Genomic DNA, 26,753 nt, shown 5'->3' with positions numbered 1-26,753 from the left:
ACACATATACATATGTATGTGTATATGGAATTACATATATGCACATAATTATTACATCTAAAGTCACATCTTAGTACGAACAAGTCCTCACACACATTTTGAAGGTGTGTGTACCTCACCTGCTTGTAGCTCTTTCAGATTCATATATATACACATCCATGAATCAAACTTATACTGCACTGAAGAATGTTATTTTATTAATCTTACGACCGACCCTAATTTATGACATATGTTTTCTCACATTCCTAAGTCAACAAAACATCGATTATCATAATTCCAAAATGGTATATTATGATTAATTGTGAAAAGGGCTGCATTGCAAACATAAAAAACGTCCAGGCTACATGAGGAGTTGGAGGAGGAATTCTTAAGAATTCAGGATTTTCCTACTAAAATAGTTAATAAATCTTATCAATAGGAAGTCTGCAGAAGAATTAGTGATTTCAGAAGACGTAATTCCCAGAATAAAAATTAGAGCTATGTAAAAAAAAAAAAATGTATAATCATGTACCCAATAGAAATTAAAATGTGCAAAAAAAAAAAAGGAGAATTTACTTGGAACACAATTTTAAGATAAGAAAAAAGGATCCAAAAAGGGAAAAATATAAATGATGAGGAAGATTTTTAAACAGATAGGTTGCTTTAAATTAAATAGAAAACATCTAATTACGAAATATCCAGTTATTTCTTCTTGGTAAAATATTTTTGAATAAGGTTTGAATAGTACAACGAGGAAAACACTGTCTAATATTCCATACAAACCAGAATTTTAAGTTCCATTTGTATCGTTTTATGCTGGAATATACCATCAATGATTTCCATCGAATGTCATGTCAGGAACACTAGATCAAAATCTCATAGTCGATTCATTAATTACGTTTATATTTAAATAACAATTGAGGGTGCATAGCTTATTTGACATTATTCGAATGGTATTCCCGTGTTGCATCGCAATATATATCTGGATTGGAACGATTTCTGGAATCTTTCAATTATTTGCGTATTCCATATTTTGCGTAATATTCCGTCATTTCCCTATTTAAAGGCAATAAAGTTCTCATTTCCATTATTATTTTTAAACAAGATGAAATTAGAAGTAAATTTCTAGTTAACTATATCGTGAATTGTTTTTAATAACCACTAATGTTAATTGCTAGCTGGAATTATATGGAGGGGGAATTTCTTCAGTAAGTCTCTAATTTTATTAACTCAATTTTATCCAATAGATAGCTGGTCTCTCTTACGCTCGAAAGTTTAAGAAATAATTTTAGATGTAAGTAAAAAAAATATCTATATAATTATAATCCGTAAAGCAAAAGTTTATCAATTTATCATCACATATCAGTTTTTCACAAAGAGTATTATCAACTTATATTTTTATTAATTGTATTGATTTTGTTTATTCTATGCCACATATTATAATTTAATAAATATAATGCATTTATATTATAACTGGTAACACCTTTCTGAAAATCCTGAATCATAATTATATGAGAATAATTATTGTAATAAAAAATTAATTAATTAAACACTAAAATGAAATACTGTGACATAGTGAATACAATGATGTTACATTCGTATTTGGTGTGTTTACAGTAAAATGAAATTATGAGGTCTCAATTACGTTTAAAAAAAAAAAAATCTAACATTTTTATTTTTGTTACAGATAAGATCATCAGGATTCACAAGCTAGACAGGTAATGACAAAGTTTGATAATTTTATTAATAAATAATCTCGAGTGAAATTTCCATGCACTGCCCACCCCTCATGAATTTAGATGGAGGAGTTTAAGAGGACTATCTAAATTCATTTATTCTTTTAATATTCCATCGGCTATCCATCATCAGTTCAAAAACAACTTCTCATCGTTTGAAGGTTTCGTGATTTTTATTTTTTGTTTCTAGGCATCATACAGGATTAAAAAAACTTCCTAGTCTTGTAGAGAGAAATGCTTTGTTTTTTAACAGTGTTGCCAATAAATATTGGGTTGCTACATTATACAGCTCTTTTCGGTCTTAGCTGATGTAATATAAATACTAAAATACATTACAATTATAATGATGAGCTCAATTCACCACTAGGTTGATGAAGTCATCTTTATATACCTTATATAATATAAAACATTTTTAACATGTTATTTGCATGTTATAGCGCTGATTTTTAGTGTAAAATCATGCTCGTGACTTTCCTTTAGCCCGCCTTAGGAAACGTAGGACACATGTTGATCTTTGTATTTATTGGATGTTATTTTCCCTCTTAATTTTGATATTTTTTTTAATTCGTTGTTATAAATTCAATCGTGCTTAAATTATCAAAAATGCAGTTGTTTTCGAATTTTCTTAAGGTGAACTAAAACTATTCTTGGTTAATTCGTCGATTAAGTATCAATAGTTTAAATATTTAAAAATCATGATCTGTGCTTCCCTTTTAAACTTATCTTGTTGGGTTAAGAGTGGAGTGTAGACATGATACTACATAGTTAATGTTATCTTTTTCCTAAAGAAAATATATACCCTCCAAAAAAATAAATACATTTTTTTCAGTTTCTTAAAGCTCTTGAGAAAAATAAACAAATAAATAACACTTTTATTATTCATTTAAGGGACCGCGGTGGCACCGTGGTAAGGGGCGATGCTACGAATTCCAAGAACCTGGGTTCTAATTCAGCTGGGCCGAAAATTGTTTCCTGTTACACTGTAGCCGTAAGTCAACTCTGTGGGTTCTGGTGCCCTCGTGGGGTCCATCCAGCCTCATAAATTGAGTAAAAATCTGGCGGTCGAGGGCTATTGTGACCAAATTACCTCCTTGCATCACCGTTGGCCTAGTAATAATACTTCCTTACAAAATACTGAATCCCTGACCCTTCATAGATTGTACTGGTACAAATTTTAATTTAATTTTTTCATTTTATATGTACAAGGTTATTTCCTTCTTTTACTTTCTTAAATATATAGGGAAAAAGGTATAAATCAGTAAAATATCAACCAATTTAATTGATCAATATATGTTATAAGATTTAAGGAAATATACTTCATGTTATTGTTTTTAGACCTCTTTAAAAACACAAGAAAATGGGAGTTATCCAGTGCACTACATTACTTGCATTTACATTAGGATTTTATTTTATTTTTTTATTACAAAATGAACTAAATAATTATTTTAAAGGTTTTTCTCTGAGGGAGAAGTAGTTTGAAATAATTATCAAAAAAGTATCAAATAACAATTTTCAAAATTACAATATCAGAATTTTAATCTTCACTTGCCCTGACAACTTAGTTGGTTAAATAGGAAAGAAAGGTTTTCCATATTCACCAGACTGGTATCCATACTTTTTTAAAACCGATTGACACATTTTAAAAACTAAACTAGATTTCACTAATGTAGGACATCAATAGGGCATTAGGCGTTACATAGAAAAGGCAGTTATACTATTCCCGCAAGACATTTCGGTAATGCTGAATGGTTGGTTAGTATATCTCAAGGGGAACACCTTGTCAATAAGAAATAAATACAGACACTATATCTGCAAAAACATGCATAATTTGACATAATGACATAATATTTCTAGAAAACTAATCAAATTAAATTCCTCTGAAACTCTTTTAAGGATTAATCTAATATTTTACATATACCTCCAAATTTAATTTTCTTAATATTAAATTGAATTTTCTTTATATAAATTTAATTTTCTTTATTTTAATTTTATTTCCTTTATGTAAATTTAACTTTGTTTATATTAAATTTAATTTTGATTGCATTAAATTTAATTTTGATTGCATTAAATTTAATTTTCTGTATCTTTTCTTCCTATAACTCCTGTGTGCCGTCAAGCGTGGACTCGCAGTCTGTCCATCCAACCCACCGGTCCCTGCCCTTGGCTAGTCTTCTCATCTCCGGGATAGTGCGTCCTCTTGCTGCCCCTAGTTTTCTAATGTTTTCAGAGTACATGCACCTGGGTCTGCCACGAGGCCGTCTTCCTTCCGATCTAGCTTCCAAATACCACCTGGCTTTTCTGGTATCCTCCATTCTACAGACGTGTCCATACCACTTCAGTTGCCGCATGGTGTCGCGCACACCCAGATCCTCCCGAATCCTTTTATTTATGACACAGTCTCTCCTGGTCTTACCAACTATTCTTCGGATGAATCTCATTCCTGCTAACGTTATCCTTCCTATGTGCTCCTATAATTTTCTCTCTATTATTTTTTATTATTTTATTTTTTTAGTAATTTATTTATTGTTATTTACAACTATACAATTACAATACAAACAACTGTACAAATATATAACATGATACAAACATGAGGAGAATCTACCCATTAATAGAACTCCAATAACATTCCTAGAGGAGATGATATCGAGGCTATCTTCTTTTCAGACGCCTAGGAGGATTATTAGGTAATGAAGGAGAAGCCAGGCTAGAAGTGGCTTTGGGTGGTTGGGAAGTTTATCATAGAAGGATTGGTTCCTGGTTTTGGCCAAATCGGCAACACATGAGACATTAAGGTACTGATGGCTGACTTGATACGTAACAAAAGAAGGAGAATTAATATTTTACGAAGGATTTTTGGACTGTAAGGATTGGATTCGGGAGGTATGTCCAGATAAGCCTTATAATAGTCATTATATTAATCAGTCTTTTATAATGGATTGGCAGTTTAGACCGTTTATCTAGTAAGTGCTGTAATAGTCGGAATCGACGAGCAGTCTCCTGTCTTTTCAGTCTTGTATGAGGATTCCATGTCAGTCGTTTGTCCAGATGTAGTCCTAAGTAACGCATCTGTTCGACAGGAATAAGTATGGTATTATTAAAGGATACTGTGTGGCAAGAGGTCGTGGTCTTAAGACGAAGGGTTAATGTGATTTGGTGGGATTTATTGGAATTTATTTTAATCCTCCAGATTTGGCACCATTCTTCTAGGGTGGTGATGTGGTATTGGAGGGTTTGTGACACAATTTAAGGATAATTGTTCGCTGATAAGAGATATATGTCATCGGCATGGATGGTGAGAATAGTGTGAGGATGGGTTGGGATGTCAGCTGTAAAAACTATGTATAGGATGGGACCTAGGATACTACCCTGAGGTACGCCAGCAGGAATAGGGATGAATAAGCGCTGTTGTGATTTTCTTGAATTAATATGTCGGAGAGATAAGAACGGATAATGAGGAAGTATGTAGGGGGTAGAATTTTACGGATCTTGTATAGCAGTTCTGGGTGCCAGACTCGATCAAAAGCCTGTTCTACATCAAGAAAGACTCCCGAGCAGTATATTCCGCGTTCCAATGAAGACGAGATATCAACCACCATTGCTGGATAGTGGAGTAGGGTTTTCGGAATCCGAACTGGCGGTCTGGGATTATCTGGTTGGAATCAAGGATGGGGTACAGGCGTTTCAAGATGAGTTTTCCATGGATTTTGGCCATGGAAGATGACAGAGATAGGAGGTATTCTGGGGGGTTTTGAGGTTTGGGAATCATTATATTAAACTTAATTTTCATTACATTGTATATAAGTTATTTGGTTATTCTTTAATCAATTTTTTATTATTTTGAATATATTTATGTATCATATTTGTAATTTATTTTTGCATTTATTTAATTAAATTGTTTTAATTTTGTTAGTATTATTGTTATTAATTACACTTTTTTAGGCATATATTGCATGAACTAATACTTTGAACACTAATACCTATTGTCCTTAATTGTGGCAGATTTTAGTATTACTATGCAATAAAACAGTATTCTTCTTTGAAAAAACATATGTTTTCCTCTATTCACTATTTTCTGGTTTCCTCTATCCATCACTCTTATATTTTCTTTTGACTAAGCTTAGTAGAAATTCTAACGTGGGTATTCTTTAATCTATCTTAACCCTATGCCTTATTCAAGAGATATTGGTTTATACAGGATACATATGTTACAATTAAAATTCTATCCTACTTGAAACCAACAATGTGAAAGTCTGTAAAGAAGTAAAGGAATAAGGAAGAATGTATTGAAAATGTGGGGGAGGTAAGTAATTCAACTGTTTTGGTAAGAGAGGAGAGAGGGATGCGACAACAAAAGAGACAGAGGGAATTGGATTGAAGGCTTTATGCTTGAATATCCTCCTCAGCTTCCTTCCTCCCGACCTATGTCATTCCTCTACAGGACTGTGTTCTCTATAGCTTCTACCTCAACGTCCTCTCTAGCTACCTTTTGACTAATTTGGAGGTCTTTCTAAAAGATGTCTTGGGAATATCAGCAATATTAAAGTATTTGTATTGTGATTAGTAAAAGATTTTACGCTGGGGTAAACTACGGAAATATAAACAATATATGTATAATGACGTATTATACGCTTGCGAACCAGCTTACTCGCAGTGGTAAATTTTATTTTTTTTAATAATTCTCTATATTAATTTTTTATAAATAATTTATCTATTAACATTTACAACTGTATTAAAAATGTATGCAACAAGTAAATTTGATGTTAGTTATATCATGGTATGATGCAGATATGTGGAGAATCTACCCGTTTAGATAACTCCAGTAACATTTCTTAAGAAGTTGCTCTTTCTTTTCAGTCGGCTTGGATTATCATCAGGTAATGAAAGAGAATTTAAATTAGAAATGTGTGAGTTTGGTTGGTTAGAAATTTTATCATAGAAGAATTGGTTTCTGGTTCTGGCCAAATCGGCATCATATGCAACATTGAGGTCCTGATGGATAACTTGATTTGTGGCAAAATAAAAACATCAAGGATTTTGGATTGTAAGAATTTTATACGAGAGGAATTTGATCCTACAGGTTACAACGGTATTCAAACCACGGTTGCAGGTACACTGACAGTTGCAACAACAATGGTCGTGTAACTGTCAATACCATTACTGTCATACCATCTGTTTTATCTTGATAATTTGCATCTTTACATTAGTGAAAGCTTACAGCTGGCTTAACACCTCGACAGTGAACTGTTGTACCTTATAACATTTTTTGGTCCTTTTTGTTGTTTGTCTACGATTAAATCACCTTTTTTTATTAGTTATTCGCAAATTTGAACACTCTATGAAGTTACGTTTACTGTTATCCTATAGGTTAACCAGATCAGGAAGGTCGCATTTTCATTCCGTCGGACAGTCACGAAATAAGAGTCAACCAGCTCGGGCCGGAATTGGTGCTATTGCAGATATTAGGTTGCACAACAACACCTCAACTCTCTCACCTACATTGGTTTCAAGACATGAAGAGTTATTTATTTAATTCTCACCTTACCCTGTCAGATCGGCAATGCGGCTGTTCGTAGCAAATTTCTTACGTTTTCTTACGTTCCAACATGTTTATTTATTTATGATCTTCCTGGAATAAGTTCATTACATTATTGCCACTAAAAGTATTCATGAATGTTTAATAATGAATAGCTAAGTATTATACTTGTTTTGTGCTCTGATATTTCTGAGGAGATAATTTTCTAATTTTTTTTTTAAATTTATTTATTGATGTTTACAACTGTACATAAATACATCAAGTAAATTTGAAGAAACCATAATGGTATGGTACAAGCATGTAGAAAAACTATCTAATGGTAGCACTCTAAAAACATTTTTACAATATAAGATCTCGAGGCCAACTTCTTTTCAGACGCCTCAGAGGATTGTCCGGAATAAAAGAGGAAGCAACATTAGAAACTAATGCGTTTGAGTGGTTAGGGAGTTTATAATGGAAGGATTAATATCTGGTTCGGGCTAGATCGGTTACAAATGGAACATTCAGGTCTTTGTGGATGATTTTATTTGTGACAAAGTAGGAAGCATTTAGGATTTTACGAAGGATTTTGGATTGTAAGGATTGGATACGAAAGGAATTCGAAGGTTTAGGACAACGCCGTATGTCCAGATAGGCCTTATAATTGTCATGTAAATCAGTCTTTTGTAATGAATTGGAAGTTTTGGCCGTTTGTCTAGTGCTGTAATATTCGAAATCGACGTGCAGTTTCCTGTCTTTTCAACCTTGTGCGAGGATTTTTCTAATTTATAAAATTTTTTTTTTAAATAGAAGCAATGTGGACTCAATGTGGTTCGAAGGTTTTTTATTATTTTTTAAAATTAATATTACAATTATTTATATTAACATTTTTAGAAGCTTAGTTTGATTATCAATACAGCTAATTGAAGGGAATAATACAAATATTGAAAAATCCAAAGTACAGAAAACAGTTTGCTAAACCTTAAACCAGTTTCGGTACTGAAATTGGATCGGATACAAAGCAAATATCAATACCCCACTGTTGATAGCCTCTACGGCAACTTTTAATCCGTAAGCTCTAATCAGTTTAAAGCTAATCCAGTTGAGTAACTTTGTTTTTCCGGTGATAACTTAGTTCTTAACCCAATACCCATCTTTGATTTCCGATAAATCAATCCTCTTTGTTCAGACTTATACGGATATATGTCTGTCCGATAGAAAAGAAGTCTAAGCTAGTATCTTATAAAATCTACTTCCTCCAGTACGTAAATTACGCAGGAAGTAGTTGTATGTCTTGAACGATGATTCAGGTAACTGGGGGAACATTGATTGCTTTTTTGAAAAATATTAATAAAATCAAATTTGTTACATCATTTCCTCCAGTAAGAAATAATTATTTATTTTTTAAAAAAAAAGGGTTGGCGAAAAAAAAATCTGCCCGAAAAGTTACAATGCAAGCTAAATTTAAAAAATATATAATTAGTGCATTAATACTTTTAATATTAAAAAGATGTTAACCTGATAGTTAATATAATAATAAAATTTATCATGGAAGGATTGGTATCTCGTTCAGGCCAAATCGACAACACATGGGACTTTGAAGTCCTGATGGATGACTAGATTTGTGACAAAGTAATGAGTATTAAGGATTTTACGGAGGATTTTGGACTGTAAGGATTGGATTCGGGAGGAATTTGACAGTGGAGTGGAGCCCCACAACTCAACTGTGTATGTCCAGATAGGCCTTATAATAGTCATGTAGATCAGTCTTTTGTAATACGTTTTTATTAAAAAAATTTCTCGAGCATTATTAAAATACCCACACTTAACAAGAGCCGTGTCTCCAAAATATATGTTAGTGCTCGCCTAATTAATGTTTTATTCCGAGTGATTTTTGTGTTTATTGACAGAAGATGGCTTCTCATTGGTTTTTTTACAGCAAAATAGCCCCTATTTGATTTGGTAATTCGCCTTTTACTTCTGAGCTGGGCTTATTGCCCGCAGAAACTAGGTACCCTAGATACATAAAGGTATTTACACTTTCAAATGTGTGACCTCCAAACGTTGTAGTGAGTGTTGGTGGCCGTGGATGGTTGGCAAGCATATATTTGGTCTCAGCCATTTCTAGGCCCCATCTGTCTTAGATATCTAAATAATCTGCATAGGCTAGAATTTGTACAACATCATAGTTTTTATTAATAAACATCCAATGATTTCTAGTTTTGAGGTTATGTAACTGAGTTCAGTCATCCTTGTTCGCATACATTTTAGACACCTGGAATAAGGAAAATAAAAATTTGGAAGCAGTTAGAAATTAAGTAAGAAGACTACCACACAAGTAACAAGTCGAAATTAAAATATTTAAATTTTGTTGAAAACTTTTTTCTTTTATTATAGAAGTTAATAGCCACAATTATCAACGAGCCTATAATTCATTCGGAAATTAGAATTAAGAAATATATAGAAAGTAAATTTTGATTTATTTGATGAAATTATTTCTTCATTTTCAATTTGTTTTTCTAAATTTCATATATATATGGCCGTGTCTATCACATTTTATATTTTATAATTTCAAGCATGGTATATCATTATTCATTAAATCAATATATAAAAAATATATCTATTTATTTATTAAAGTAGAAATAAAATTAAATGATTGATCCTTTGTCATAAAAGAGGTGCTGGTTAAATGACGAAAAAGGGGTACCTTTTTCTAAAAATTACCTTTTAAAATTAGTATTTTCTTCTCAAAGCCTTCAAAGTGTTTTCCTTTAACGGTCCTCTTTGAGCCTCTTTCGTATATTTTTCTTTTTTATTAAATTGATTGACTTCTAAATAATAAAAAGTACAAAAATTGACAATTTAATGTGTGGAAACTAAATAAAAATTTTATTGATAAAATTCAGTAAAACAAAAATTGTATTTACTGGACTTCTTCTGTTCACTTGAAACCACGAAAATGTTGGATAAGTCTATAATATAATATAGTTATTTTAACTAAATTGCCCCAAAACTAGTTAAAATTTCTGATGAAGTAATCCTAATAATACAGGAGGAATAATTATTATATGTCATCGCCATTTCCTCTAAGGTTATCTCCTAGATCTAAGCTAAGACCATATATACCTAAGTTGTTATTTCTACTTCATGTTATTATTATTAGAAATATCTGAATACAATGGAATTATAAATACTTAATATAATTAGTAAAAAAGTTTATGCAGTATCCTTAGAGATGGCATAAAGACTTTTTTGGGTAAAGCTACTAATTTATTTTCAATTCTGCAAACCTCACTTCTGCTGTCATCCAAGCCTAATGACAGTAACTGTTTTGACAGTATTTTTTTATTTCAAAATAAAAAAAAAATACTATTTATGCAAATTTCGAAAGTGTGAGTAGTAGTTATTCTATTATTTGTCCAAAGAGTAGCGTTGGAGAAAGATCCTTTTAAGTTATTTAATGTACCTTGTTCAAAATAGCATTATTTGAAATTTAATTATATTACTTAATATTGTTCCATAAAATATAATTATAATTAATTTTTTAACTCACAATATGTATATACATAATTGCAGCAAAATTATTTTATTTTTCATTACGCACATTTACATTTTGATTTTTTGGTAACTTTACTTAATTTCTATATTTAAAGTAATCTCATAAGTATAATTACCCCAAATAGAAGATCTTACAGATGAAATGCGATTAATTACGTGTCCATAAGTGGGTGTAAAATCATTGATAAATTTGTAATTATTTTTAGTATTAAGAACGTTTTTTTAAAATGTACATTTTATTCTCTTTTTGCTACAGTAATTCTCTCGTATATTTTTTTTATTTATAAAGAAATATATTTTATAACCTTGGTCCCATAAATTTCAACAACAAAACAAGTTTTGAGGGTGGGATTGAAATAATTTAAATTTCAAAAAGAAATAAATTAAATTATGAAACAAGTATAATTGTAATTTAATAAAGTAATTAAAATAAATTACTTTTTAAAATTTCAAGATTTCTTTTTTAGAGAAGATATTTCGAGATAATCTCGTTACCCTGATTGACGTACTAAAATCTTTCCAATTCAAGGAGATATATTTAGACAGAAAACATCTTTAAATCTATCTTTGGTACAGTAAAAAGAATTTATATTACAAAATATAAAAATAATAACTCTAATGAATAAATTATTACAGATATCAAATATAGCCTGTAATATTAACAACTACATGATGAATTTATTTTTGTTAGTTTTACCTTACTTGTAAATGACAACTGAAACTAGTTATGTTATTTTTTTTTTATAGAGAAACAAAAATACAATATGCTCATAAAATCCTAATATAAATATCTAATATATAAACATTAAAAAGGCTATTCCGATTTTTTGGAAAAAAAAGTTATTAACAAAAATAAGCATTTTTGGCGCGTGGCTCAGAAAGTATGAATTTTTTTCATGATTATTATATGCCAATCGTTTTGTAAATTTCTGAAGATTATGAAAATGAAATTACTGACTATGTTAAATAATTTTTTTAAATGAAAAGTTTCAAAAACGAGGTGTGGATTTTAGTAAAATATGACAAAAAGATTATTTTATGAAAAAAACAGATAATTTTCGTTTATAGTTGTTCTGAAATCTTTTAACACCATTAAAAATTTTTTAATATAATTTATTTGGAGAATTATTTTTTCTCGCGAGGTGCATTGTTGCATAACTCCTGCTTTTATTTTTACTCAGTTTATTACTTTTTATTCAATTTATACGTTAATACGTGAAATATTGGTTTCAAATAAAGAAAATATTTACAAATTTTTTATTTTATATCTCCAGTTCTAATTTGTTTAATTGAAAACGGTTTGTGACCATTGGTGCAGATTTTAGATTTCAATTGTATTCAGTTAATATGTACCCATTTCAAATCTCGGAACTGCGAAGCATTGTCGGGTCTGTCAGCATAAAATATAGTTATATGAATATTAATTGATGCATTTAAGTGAAAGTCCATTGAAGAAAATATGATCAGTTAGTTGAAAATTAAAACTTTGTAAGAGGTAATTATAAACATACTAGTGTTTTTATTGCACTCTGTCATTTCTGGGATCGGTCATAAATCGATTTGTGTCGTCCTCTACCCAAGGAAAACTATAATTAACTTAAAAAAAACTAGGAAAATTAATTTTGAACTGACTTTTTACCTACCCCAAATCGAACAGATCCGCTACCTTGGACTACATCTGGACAAACGATTAACCTGGAATCCTCACACAAGACTGAAAAGACAGGAAACTGCACGTCAATTTCGACTATTACAGCACTTACTAGACAAACGGTCTAAACTTCCAACTCATTACAAAATATTGATCTACATGACTGTAATAAGGCCAATCTGGATATATGCAGTTGAGCTTTGGAGCTCCAGTAATTCTTCGAATTCCTTTCGTATACAATCCTTACAATCCAAAATCCTTTGTAAAATCCTCAATGCTCTTTACTTTGTCACAAATAAAATTATACATAAAGACCTTAATGTTCTCAATGTAACCGATCTAGCCCGAACCAGATATTACTCCTTCCATTATAAACTCTCAAACCCCCTAGTTTCTAACCTTGCATCCTCTTTCATTTCTGATAATCCTCCGAGACGCCTGAAAAAAAAATGGCCACAAGATTTGCTAATGTAAAATGGCATTAGAGTGCTACCAATGGGCAGATTCTCTATACGCCTGTAACACTCCATTTTAACTAAGATCAAATTTAGTGAATGTATTATATAATATACAGTTGTAAAATTCAATAAAGATATTTAAAAAAAAAATTTACCTGATAGTATGTCAGTTGCTTGAACATAATATTTTTAAAAATCTCAATGCGATGGCAATGGAGATTGAAATTCTTTTGAGGTTTGACGGTTACATGGTTTCACACTCTGGCCACCGATAAGTTATACGGAGGAGCGGAAGTAAAATTGATCAAGTTATATTTTGGAAAATATCAGGATTTATCTGTTCCTGAGCCATATTTACGCTTCAAAACTGGCAAAGTTGTGAAACTGTCAATAATCATTTGTTCATAGCTGGTATGGTGACAATTTTATCAGTACTGAAGATGGGTTTGGCTCAAGCTCTAGTGGATAAATTACTACAACGTTTCAAACAACATTTGTTTTAGCATTTTTACTTTAATGTATCGATTAGGGTTTGTCGGTGTTCAAAAACCGTTTTTTTTTTTAGAAAAATATGAAATTCGAAAACCGGTTTTTTAGTAGAAAATATCGGTTTTCAATATATGAATAAAACTTCGGTTGCAAGTGAGAGGGTATTTTCTATTTCGAGGATTTTTGTGAATAAACTAAGGACACGGCTAAATAGCAAATCGATAGACGTCCTCTGTTTTCTGAAATCATATTTCATTAAACAAAAAGTAAATAGAATATTTAAATTTGTATTAAAATTGCCCGGACTAGCAATATATTAAAATACTCGGCCCTTTTCTTAATTGTCTTTAAAACTAAAATTGATTTTAATAAGTGTGTATGCATAAACTTTATTTACTCTTGTCTATCGGCTTTGATTATAATTTACATTATATAATACACAGATATATATTTTCTAATTGTTTTTAATAAGTATCCATCTGTATCTCATAAGATTGTTTTTTAAAAAACATAATATGGTTATTATAAAAATATGAAAATATAATGTTTTTATTTATTCGAACCCTTTGCTGAATAACTTGTTTCACTATTATAAAAATATTTACATCCTTATGTGTGAAAATTATGCATAAACAACAATCCTGGTCAAAAACATAAAAAAATTTTACTATCAATATAATTGAACAGTAAATAATTTCAGTCAAAAACTGCTTTTAATCACTCTAAATTTTCTGTTAAAATTTTTTGTTCGAATTACAGAATATTCGAGCAAAAAATTTTTTTATAAAAATTCGAAACCGGTTAAAACCAGGTTTCTGGAAAAATTATTATTCGAAAACCGGTTTTCTAAAATGTCGGTTTTTGTATAAACCGTTAAAGTATCGATGTCTTGGAATGTTCAATGATTTATTATAATGTATAACATATAATTATTGCCATTTTTTTTCATTCTCGTTAACTCATTTAATATAACAATTTCCGAGCATGGCTCTTAATGATATCAACTGATAACATAATACGTTTGACCCAAGACGAAACATTGTTTTCTCTCATTGATAAGTGTCCCATCACCTAGTCACCAATTGGGAAGTGTGAACTGTTAACAATAATTGTGGTGATGTGCTATAGGTGCCATAAATATGCACAATAGGCGATGTAATTATAATTAAAAGGCTTGCTTGGTCCCCGGATTGTAGTCATTATATATTCCAAGTCTTTTCTATTTTTATTCCTAGAAAATTACTCTTAAATTGAAGTTCATTATAATTAAAATAAAAGTAAAAATGAGAATAATTTAATTAATATTAAAATTTTGTTTAAAATAAAACATGTCTCAACAGTATGTGTTGGTTATAGCAATTAATTTAATTAGAAATTTTAATACACGAGCTTACTGTATAGCCTGTGAAAATTGTATTTCTTTTCCTTGAGACAGTTTTATTTCTAATATTTCTTTGATATTGACTCGGCTCTCTAGAAGAGGCTGAGAATATGAAGAGAGAACGGATATTGAGGGTAGGAGATCAAAGGCTGTATATTACAAATCCTCTCTCCAAATATAAAGTGTTGGTCTTGTTGTTGGCAAATTAATAAGCAACAGGCCTATAAGAGTTTTATAATATTTTATTATACACTCTTTTTATGTATATACTTTGACGAATATATAAGATTCTAATTGTTTATTTAATAAATTACTGGCTGTTATAATTTTAGAGGTGTTAAGTTGTTTTGAAAAGGAATATTTATTCTTAATTGAATTTTTTCTTCCTTTTATAAATATGATAATCGTAAACTAATTAAATGTAAAAACATAATAATTAATAAAATAAGATTAACGCGGTGTAAATAAACCTCTGACCGTATATTTTACAGCTATGGGGTTATTAAAAATTTTGAGGTAACCTACTGTTTCGACATTTTATTGATTTAAAATATCCTGTAATTTTTTTTTTTTTTTTAGCGTAGCAATAAGTTTTATGAGCAGTCAGAAGTATCATAATTTATCAATATTGTAAAATAAAAGTTAAAAATAAATAAATAAGTAATATTAGATATCCTCAGAGATAATTCCCATGCAGTTGATGATGTATGATTCCCAAGTAGTGTAAATTAATATTTTCGGCCAAATGTACTCGGTGTGGCTAAATGTTAATAGCTTGGTTTTCTAAAAATCTTGTTCTATTTAAAATAGTTGCGCGAAATTCAAACCAGGGGCCCCTCACAGATTAAAATTTCTGGATAGTATAGTAAAACTTTTTGAAACATTCTGAAATATAAAACTAACGAATAAACAAAAAATAAAAACTTAGATTAGATTAGAGTTTTATTCTGGGCGATCAACTTTTTAGTTATAACGCCCTTATTACTTCTCTGTTCTATCTTCTTGTCTTTGACATTTGATATAGGAATATTTTCAGTATAAACTGTTTTCTTTTAATGATTACACTGGTTAATATTGATAATTTATATTTTAGAATACAGTTAGGTTTCTTTTTAGAACTTTTACGATTTTTTCTATGGAATCTACTGAGTTTTTTAGGGCCAATCCTCTTGAATAGAGTATTTTATCATTTGTAAGGCTTGACGACATGATGTGCATCCTTCAATTATATGCTTTACGGATAACAGGGATTGACTGGTTTAGCATTTAAGTCGCTCTTTGTGATTAAGAGAATGTGTGTTAAGTTGGAATGTTCTATTCCTACTCGTGCAACCACTTCTCTTCTGTTTCCCCTTATGCCACTTGCCCACTTTAGTGTGCTTTTTTTAAACATTTCTCAGCTTATTAATCAGTGGAACCTCAGCCAACGTTTCCGGACTCTGTTCCTTAAAAATGCCTTTACGTCTTTCGGCTCTTAAGTGTAACATTCATTATAGCTGCCTCTTTCGCTGCTTTTTCTGCAGGTATTCCTGAGTGCCCTGGAGTTCAGAGAAAGGATCAAAACTTAGATATTAGATATAAATACAATAATAATTCAACATGACCCCTTATTTAAAGGAGATTTACAAATAATATGAAAAGATCATTCATTTTATTTTGATGATCTGGCTCAGAAAAACTGGGTAAATGTATTAATTACACCCTCACGTTGTCAAAAGATAATATATATTTTATTTTAGGAAGATAGTCCGGGTGGCGGTCACAAAATAGTAGAAAGCTACCCAGACTACGAGCTTCTTACAATCTACTTCATGAGGTCATTCCATCCCAATTTGCCGACAATGAAAGGAGCACGGGCCTACAACTTAGGAAACCCAACCACAACCCGAAGACTGAAAGCCCTGAACCAATTCTATATTCATTAATTCTATTATTCACGTTAATTCTATATTTATTGTTTTTCTTTCTTCGTCTTTTTTTTCAAATTAATTTTGTATTTTTGTTTTTACCTATTCGAGGGCAATTGTTTGTTTGTTAGGTCTGCGAATTTCGTTTTATTTTTAGAAGTATTATTTTTATCTATTTATTTTTATTATAACGTTGTATATAGTTAGGGGTGTCTATTGTACAAGACTATACCTCCCCCCTCCAGAATCAATTAAAAAAAAATGTAGCTGTTATATAAACCATTAAAGCCCTGCCAGGCCAATCTAGTATTAAATAAATAAATTTTTAAAAAATACGGTTAACTACCTCCTTCCAATAATATATATATTAGTATAAATATTACGTTTATAAATATAAATATTACACTCAAATTTGTATTAAAATTGTTTATTAAGCTAATTAAACAGTGCTTAAAATTGGCTGTACCAAATTAGACGAAAAAAAAAGAAGAAGGAAGAAGTTAAAGTATTAAAGGCTAAAAGACATGACCGCTGGGAGGCCCGTGGTCCAAGTGTTGTTAAGCCTGGGAGATGTGAGGCAATAAACTGGTGGAATGTAGGGCCTCTCTGGGGGTGAAGCACCCCGCTCTAATCAACTTCTTATTTTTACAATAAACTTTTCTTATATTTTCCTTACGGATCTAAATTAATTTTACAGCCCTTTATACATTACGTTGTAATATTATCTAAATATAATAGCAATAATAGTAATAACAATATAATGATTATATATCATCTCTGCCAGTGATACAAATATAGCATTTCAGAGAACTTATTGAGTCTGAAATGATTTTTTCCTGATTTTATCAATCAACAGAATTTATTTATTTTAAAACTGTCAAAAATGCAATAAATATAATAACTGTTTAACATATGCAGTCACTTAACACGATGGTAACTAATTACGTATTTTTAAGCCGCAAATAATAGTTACTGCACTTTTACACCAAAAGTATTTCAAATCAATTGATAACCCTTAGCAGTAAGTGTACTATTGAACTGTGTTAACTTTAAATTTATGAATTATGTTTCAGTTAAGTTTTATTAGAGAAATTGTTTCAAACTAGAACTTAATACGGTATGAACTTATTAGTAAATAAATATAGCATATACAGAACTGTTAAATAAACTTGACAAATAACAAACTGACCTTTATTTCACGAACTATAATAAATAAAATAAAAAACCTAAGAGTGTACTGAAATAGCAATAAAGGGCAAACAAAATTGACAAACACAGCTCTATGGTAATTAAAAATAAGATGATTTTTTCAAATATGTATTCTATTTTAGTTTACAAATAAATTAGATTAAAAAAAAATATTCCAAAATAGTAATAAAACAACATATTAGTTCATTTGGTTTTAACATACACATCAATGTGTATTTTTAAACCAATTAATTTTATTTGTAATATTTGTTAATATATTACAAATAAAATTAAAATGGCCAAAGGTATAAAGGTCGCAACGTAATTTATTCCAATAAATATGGAAAATAAATATATGTAAAAAAAGTGAATTTCCTCAATTATGGATATCAATTCAACTTAGCCACTATTCACAATGCGGGGCACTGCTGATGAGGAATGGAAGAACACTAAGCCGTCGAATAGCTTACATGTTATATTACTGCACATTGATGAGCAATAATTTGAAAGAACGGAGTGGTGGTCTGCCTATTATTCCAGTTAAGAGGAGGAGTCAGATCCCTCGTAGATACTGAAAGATCTAATACTATTGCATGCCGAGAAGCGGTAGAGAAATTGAGTGAGGATGGCATTTCGGATTGAGGGCTGTAACTGCTAATTACCTACTCTGGGTGGACCCTGTAGTGTAGAAGGGGTGATAGAAATGGTATTAGGTGAATGGGGTGCTAAGGGCAAGAATTTGATAGGAAAAATGCCAATAAATTACCAAGTGATCATAGGTTGTGATTTACTAGATAAGGTATTGAGGTTACTAGATAAGGTGATTTACTAGAGAGGTGCTGGTAGCCACAGGAAGGACGTCTCACGAAATTTCGCTTACGTGAGTGACAAATGTAAAGGAACGAAGGTATCCGCAAGCACTCAAGAAGCATATTCGTGACGAGATAAAGAACCTAAAAAAGCACTGGGATATTCGTGGATAGCACATCACCTTATAAGAGTTCGTTGTGGGCAGTGAGAAAAGGTTATCGATTATAGTAGTAATAACTGAAAAAATGCCATTGATGATAGGGATACCTAATCCCTAGATTATAATCCAAGATAACCAACCAACCTATTCTATACATGGTGAAGAGGAAGTTTTTTATTTCTTAGGACCCCAACGGAATAAAAGCCATCACCCTAGACTGGATTCGAACTGGCGCAGTTGCAGTCACGAGGCAGTCCAAGTTTACGATCTTATTACTACTGGTATAAACGGTTTTATATGACGAAGTTGAAATGGTGACATAAAGAAGTCGACACCTTAGTTGTTAATTTAAACCTATTTAAGTACTACGATAATTCTGTATGGAAGCAGCATACAGTCCAAAGTCCATGACGCGTGTTCGCCTGTGGATGTACAACACCTGTCGTTTTTGCCACACTCTTTTTCCTGGTCGACTCTTGAAGACTATTATAGACCAATCAATAAATCACCTGGCTATTAGACGACCTCACCACAACGGTAACAGTAGGACATCAATCGATGAAGACAATGAAGTTGGGAGCCTTGACTTTAGTGGCCATTGTCGGCTGTGACAAAGGGCACAGGCTGCCCGCGATAAATCCTTAGGACAAAAGCAGCCACATTAGCTCCTATAATGTGTCCAATTATTGTCTTCAATCTTCTCTCTGTATGTGTCTTCCTAAATAGCCCCATTAAATAAATAATAAGTATAATTCATTCTCAATCATTTAGGATAACTGCTTTATCTTCAAAAACGAAGCATTTTCCTATTATCCTCCAGATATTTATGTATAAGTATTTATTTTGATTTTATTCGGTATTCGCTTTTGAGGGAAAACATCTATGCAATCTCCAATTACATAGCAAACATTATTACATTGTTTTTTCATTGAGGGCATTACATTTTTTCCGATGAAGTCTAAAACAGAGATCAGGTTAAGTAGGGTGCCTTGAGCCTATGCTAGAGGTGCCTAAAGGGAATACCACTTTCTCAAAATATTACATAATATCAAAATTAAAAGTTATAATAGCAAATATAAAATCATTCCAGCATTTACTTGGCTCTGTTTTTTCTTATATTCCTACATATTCAACCACTCTAAGAATAATTAGGGTGTAAAGAGTTTCAGAAGGTTAACTCTTTTGGCTACAGACGGCCTTAATCAAATTACCCAACCAAGGGAGTCTGTAATGTAAAACCGTAAAAATAAAATACTTCAACTTTCTCTAATCATAGTTCCATGGAAAATTATTATTTTAGAAATATATTTAAAGTGTTTCATTGTTTTTTCTATTGCACATTTTAAACATTTGCTGAGGATCAATCTTGAAAATCATATTATTCAATGGTAAATTTCCATATTAATATATTGTTATGTACTATCCAGTTTACCAATTAGTAGTAATGATTAAGTAATTCAGTTTATTGTTATTGAAACAAAAAGAGTGGTATTATAGTTGTGAAAATGATTCAGATAAATTGGTTTTTGTGCATAAGTGGTGCCGCTTACAGAAGATGCTCGTAATTATCTCAGGGAGAAGGTTAACAAAAAATTCTAGTAGCCTTTTGTAGCCTGGTTGAGAATATTGTTATATCTTAGAATATGGAAAATGGACTTAAAATAACTATTCATTAACGGTCCGAAGGTCTTGATATATAAAATATATATTACTAAAATTAATATTTAAAAATAATCATTAATAAGAAAAGTTAACTTTATTCAAATATTAACTGCATTAATTTAAAATAATTAGCCGAATGTAGCCCAAGAGTATAATAAGTATTAGGATTGGAAGAGCAACCTAAAGAAAAAATGAAAAGTGCGTTGGATCCACTTATTTATTTTATTTGATTGTTATTTATTAGATTTAAATCAATTCGGAAATGATGACCCTGAAATCGAAGCAGACTCTAGTTCCTCCTTATTTCCCTGAAGTAGGATTGATTGATTCAGTAGGGTTAGTTTAAGAAAGAAGAAAGAGAAATTTTCCTAAATCTCAATAGTACTAGGATTATAATTATTGATAAATCCAAGATGAAAAAGAAAAGAAGTAATTTATTAAATTTGTGATGCTCGATTTTTGATGATCAACTTGGGGAACATATGATTACATTCAGGTATGCTAATCCGAGTATTTGAAATGATTACAAACAAAAAATAAATAAAATAAAGTAATAATAATGTGAGAATCATATTTTATGACAACCGTTTATTTGAACCATTACAATCATTTTAATCATAGTAATAAATTGTAAATAAATACTTAGTCTCTTTATGTAGTTTATATACTATTATATAACCCAATATACCACCCTTTATATACTATATAATTAATGGTAACAACATTTTATAAATATAAAGGTATTTAATTGGTAAACTGGTGAACACACAAATAGCCTTTGGAAAAAAATCCAATCGTAATAATAGTTTTTTTAGGACTCAATATATAATTAATTAATTAACTTATTTTTGGATAATTGCCTTCAGCGATTATCCTGGTGTCCCGATTAAATCTCAAGGGAGTAGATAGCAATATATCTAGCAACGGAAATAATCATCATAATTTGGTAAAATTATTCATAGAAATTTACAAACCTGCCATTATTTAGATTAAATAACTTTATCTTATTAGAAAGCCATTCCATTGAATCTTCATTCTCTTCTAGCTACTGTAAAAATATATTACAAATTGTTACATATTTTTTAATAACCTCGGCAATAGGAAACTTTAAAAAAATGGACTTTAATTAAAAATTATAAAGCTTGTGGAACCGGAATTGTATAAGGTAGTGGAACCACAAGGATCGCTGCATATATTAACTTATTTTCTATTGCTTTAATTCTACCTAGTCTCATATAAAATGTAGAATGAAAGATACTAATATATATTATATATTATATTTTAAATAGTTTATTAATAATAAATAAAATAAAAAAGCAGTCCATTCTAAGACACAAGAGAAATCGGGTAAACAAGAGAACGTGACCTTTTTCACTTTTGGAGTGAGTCCACATGTTTCAGCGCGAAACAACAGATTGTCAGCACTACTCAGAAAATATTTTAAATTATTGAACAATAGCCCAAAATATCTGCCAATAAATATTATTAATTACATGCATTAAAAAATTAAACCGAACAAGCATTGTTAGGGAGGAATCGATAAATAAATGTTTATATCGTTCATTCTTACTCTGTGGTATTAGTTTTGTGTTATTGTTCGATATATTAATGTGTGTTATAAAGTTATCCAGAAATAGTACATTAACAAACAACGCAATAAACAGAATTGCGAAATTCCTTTCAACGAAATGAAATAGAATTATTCCTCTGCATAACTCCTAAATATTTTTTAAGAAGAATAAATAAAGAAATAATGTGCTTTCATCATATAGCTTCAGAATTTTCCTTTTGTTTCCCTTTCTATCCATTATTTTTCACATCGCTCTTTGTAAACCCTTAGCGTTCTCGTTATAGCCAAATAAATAAACATCTAATGACCCGGTATAAGTCGTATAGAGAAAACTGTTACAATCTTTTTCTTGGAAAATAAACCTCCTCCCATTATCAGAAGCTACATGTTCCCCTCAAACTAGAAAGTAAGAACATCTTTTCGAATGTAATTAGCAAAGCAACTTTTCAAGAAGTTTTGGAAATTATAACTCCTGAGTGGGCGAATGTGGTGAAAGTCTGTAGCAAGAACAGCCCTAATTATGATTAAATATCTTAGCTATCGCAATTAAGGGTCTTTTATTCCAGGAAGATTTTATTATTTTTCTTTGAAGCTTTATGAAACTTCATATTTACGGAGATCAGTTATCTCATTTTGAGTCAACTTCTGATATCTTAGGCTCATTTATCTTTATCCAAGGTAAAAAAAAAATTAAAATAATTTCTGAAAACGCTCATTTTGTCTCTTCGATGTCTGAAATCGATTTTTTGTTTTTGTCACAGATTACCTGAATATATAGTATAATTTACGGATTTCATGAGAAATTATATATAAAATGTTATTATCGCAAAATTCCTAATTTTCTTGTTAAAAACAAAAATAAATAAATAAAAATGTTATAATTAATAACAAAAATGTGGGAATTTTCACCCAATATGAAGTATAACTTTTAGTGTAGTCATTTCATCTTTCTTTTTTTTTTCTATTAGATTCAGCGTCAAAACAGTAAGTAAAACGTAGTTTACTTTTACCAAAGCTGATAAAATTCATTAAATGTCCAACATTTTTCTCCTCTTTCCTGAAAACATCCTTCTACCATATGAATTTGAAAAAAATCTTTTGATCCTTCCATCTCATAATAAACAAAATATGCTTACGAAGTTTTATTAAAAGATCAATTATTATTATTTTTAAAGCGTTTATGGTATTTCATTACCTGTGCTACTTTTAAATTCCGTCAAATCCCAAATCCTCAGAATCGGACCTTACACAATCCTTTTGTTTGCATTACTGTCGGTCCCTACGACACCTTGAGGTCGGCTTAGCGTTGACATTTTGTGATTCATTGGTTACACCTTGAACACGCACATTGCATTCTTTGCGAAGTTATCGCCTCAAATATAATTACCGAGAGCAGGTCACGCGACTAAGCATGTTTAATCTAAATTTTTCCGTTTACTTATATGTCTCTAATCCAAATGTTACAAAAAATGCTTTCTTAACAACTATTTGTTGATAGCTGTTTACACCAGGACACTAAATGCAGAAGTATTATTGGAATTATAAACACCGACGAATATAATAATTGAACATGCGGGATTTAAAGGTGAGGAGGGTATGTTGGAGCGACGAATGTTGGAAGGGATACAGTTCCAGAAGAATGAGGCTCGGATAATGAATGATCTATTGAAGACCGGGAATGGTTATTGTGCGAACGAATAGAGGATTTGAATTGAAGGAGCTCGGAGAGGTATTAAGGACGCTAGGATTGGATGACTTGGAAGATGAAGGATACCAGGAAATACTTACGACTTATGGATGAAGTCACATCAACTCCGCATAAAAAACAGAAAACAAAGGCGTCCCTTGGGATTCCGAAGATAAATCGTACACAGCAATTTATCAAACGTTTTAATTTCGCCTCGAGTTCCCCAGAGAAGCTCCATATACCGTACAGCAATAGTAAAGATGGAGAAATATTAGAGAAGTGACTAGGAGCTTACGGGTTTCAAATGGAAATAGGTGGTGGAGGTACTTTAGACGTTTTAAAGTGGAAAAGGTATGGTAGGAGATATTGAATATATGGTTTTTCAGGAAAGCGTTTGATCAAAGGTTCTTCGCAGGTTTTTGATGGCGGGGTAAAATGTCATGGGACTATAATAGAGTTGGGATATTAGGAACAGTTTTAAGGTGTTGATTAGAGCCTATTAATATTGCCTCTTCTCCGCATTTAGCTTCAACTTGTTAGCTCTCGCCCATTCACAAATCTCATCCAAATCTTTTTGAAGTTTTTCTGTGTCTGATAATAGGTCAGAAGGCGGTATATTTGACGATAATAGGCGATAAAAACAACATATTTGACGAAAAAGGCGATAATAGGACAGGTATATTTGGAAATCATCTGGGAGTGATGGATTTGGGTGGGAAGGTAATTAATGTAAATAGCAAACAGAGTAGGAGATAAAGAGGAACCTTGAGGAACACCACAGGAGAAGAGGAGGGTCTTAGATGGAGGTTGATCTGGGACGACTACATATTAGGACTGATTTGAACCAACACTTTGAACTGATGACAGAATTTAGTAAAGAGGATGTTATGGTCAACAGTGTCAAACGCTTTGAAAAATTCTAGAAGGATGAGGATAGTGAGGTTTTGGTGTTCAATGGAGTTATAGAGGTCATGGGTTATTTTAAGAAAAGCGGATTGCGTTGAATAGCCAGGTAGGAAATGGTTGATAAGGGAACGTTCATCTAGGAAGTTGGAGAGTTGATTTTGGACAAGCCGGTTTTGAAAGGTTAGATAGGAGAGAAATAGGACGGAAGTCGTGCAGTGCGCTAGGGTTGGAAATTTTCTTCAGAGGTCCAATCTAAACGATTTTTTTTTTTTTAGGACATTTACAAACATTAAATAAACACATCATGAGGACTAATAGTATTAGCTGATAAATACAAGTACACAAACTACTGACTACAAACAGGAATACATTTCGTTTATAATTACGATGGCTACTATGAATATTTTAGTATTTTAAATATTTATTATAATAAAAGTAAGCATTGTAGAAGACAGTCAAATGGGTCTAAACAAAAACAACAAGACTAATTTGTCCTTTATTATGAAACAGGGTATGCATCTTTTTTTAGTTTTAGGTAAAAAAAGTTGACTTTTTTCTCCTGTTTATTTTTGAGGGATTTATACTATGTATACACCTTAAAAAGAACACTTTAAGTAAGTTTTTTATTTTAAAATTAGAATGGTTCTAACCTTCTTTTGGTACTCTAGTATAGAGAATAAACGTTCTCATAACCGATATTTCTTACATAACGTCAGATTTTATACACCAGAAGCAGGGGGCCAAAACCCCATAAAAGTAATCCGTTGAAAACTTCGTAAAGAAACTTTTACCCGATTACTGTATTATTTACTGTATAACAGGGATGCCCAACTTTTCTGTATATATGAACTACTTTCTATCTTAAAAGTGTGTCCCGATCGACTTGTTGTCAAAGGCGTACTCTAAGGGGTGTGAAATGCATCTGTGTACACTGTGTTTTAGTAGCAGGTGCATTCCAGCAAGGTATGGGTAAATAAGTAATATATATGTTCAAAACTATATTTTAAATCACTTATTACGTTTTCGAGATATAGGCTCAGAAAAAAATAAATTTCCAGACCCAACTTTTGATAGTAGCAAACATTTTCTGACTCTTTTTCAAAATAGATTTTTACCACCTTAAAATGCGATTTAATTTTTGTATCAACTGCAATGTGTAGGTTGTTGTACTATTTGTTCGTAAATATGAAAAAAACTTTTGTTATAAAGCTGCACAGTATGGCTGATAATTTGATTACTATAGTTCACTTTTGCGTTTTCTTCGGGCCTGCGAAATGTATCAGGAATAAATAACATGACTTACTTTGCTAATCTATCAATAGCTCGCTGAGTATAAATGGTACTGAAATACACAGAAATCATTTTTTCTTATCTTTAATTCAAAGTTATCACGGATGGGTAAACTTTAAAAAGTGGTTCATTGGCTGGGGATGGGAGCCAGGAGAGAGGAGAATGGTGAGAGAGAACTTGCCGGCTTACCATCCGCCTGAGTGAGTTTACTCCAAATTTTCCTTCTTACCCAACTGAAACATTATCTACATTCAATTACATTAGCTCATCAATATTTGTAATCTTCGATGTCCAATTCCTAATTTATTAACCTAATCCAACCACGTTTTCTCTAAACGTGAAAATTATACAACATATTCAAGAAATGTAAATTGTTCAATATGTTCAATTTTCTTTTAATTACATTTCTTGACCTCAGAGTAGTATCCTTGGTCCCATCCTTTATGCAGTTTTCACAGCTGACATCCCAACCCATTCAAACACTATCCTCACCACGTATGCCGATGACACATGTCTATTGTCAGTGAACAATGATCCTTACATTGTATCCCAAACCCTCCAATCCCACATCACCACCATTGAAGAATGTGTCAAAACTGGAGGATTGAAATTAATTCCAATAAATCCCACTAAATCACATTTACCCTTCTACGTAAACCCATGGCCTCTTGCCCTAGAGTATCCTTTAATAATACCCCACTTATTCCTGTCGAACAGATCCGTTACTTAGAACTACATCTCGACAAATGACTGACATGGAATCCTCATACAAGACTAATAAGACAAGAAACTGCTCGTCGATTCCGACT

At 31.2% G+C, this 26,753-nt stretch overlaps 1 protein-coding gene across 3 annotated transcripts in view; it reads left to right on the top strand.

Annotated features, from left to right (window-relative positions):
* LOC106691081 (uncharacterized) overlaps nt 1-26,753 on the top strand; it is a 597,463-nt gene that overhangs the window by 339,287 nt on the left and 231,423 nt on the right. For all 3 annotated transcript variants that reach the window (XM_067046502.1, XM_067046501.1, XM_067046500.1), the window contains exon 3: nt 1,667-1,697. The gene's annotated coding sequence lies outside the window, so the exon portion shown is untranslated. The remainder of the gene's footprint in view (nt 1-1,666; nt 1,698-26,753) is intronic.

The sequence above is a fragment of the Halyomorpha halys genome, unplaced genomic scaffold (genome assembly GCF_000696795.3).
Source record: "Halyomorpha halys isolate HHAL.00 unplaced genomic scaffold, Hhal_1.1 Scaffold51.1, whole genome shotgun sequence".
NCBI classification, from domain to species: Eukaryota; Metazoa; Arthropoda; class Insecta; order Hemiptera; family Pentatomidae; genus Halyomorpha; species Halyomorpha halys.
Note: the sequence above shows the minus strand (reverse complement) of the source record. Positions and strands in the feature narration are given on the sequence as shown.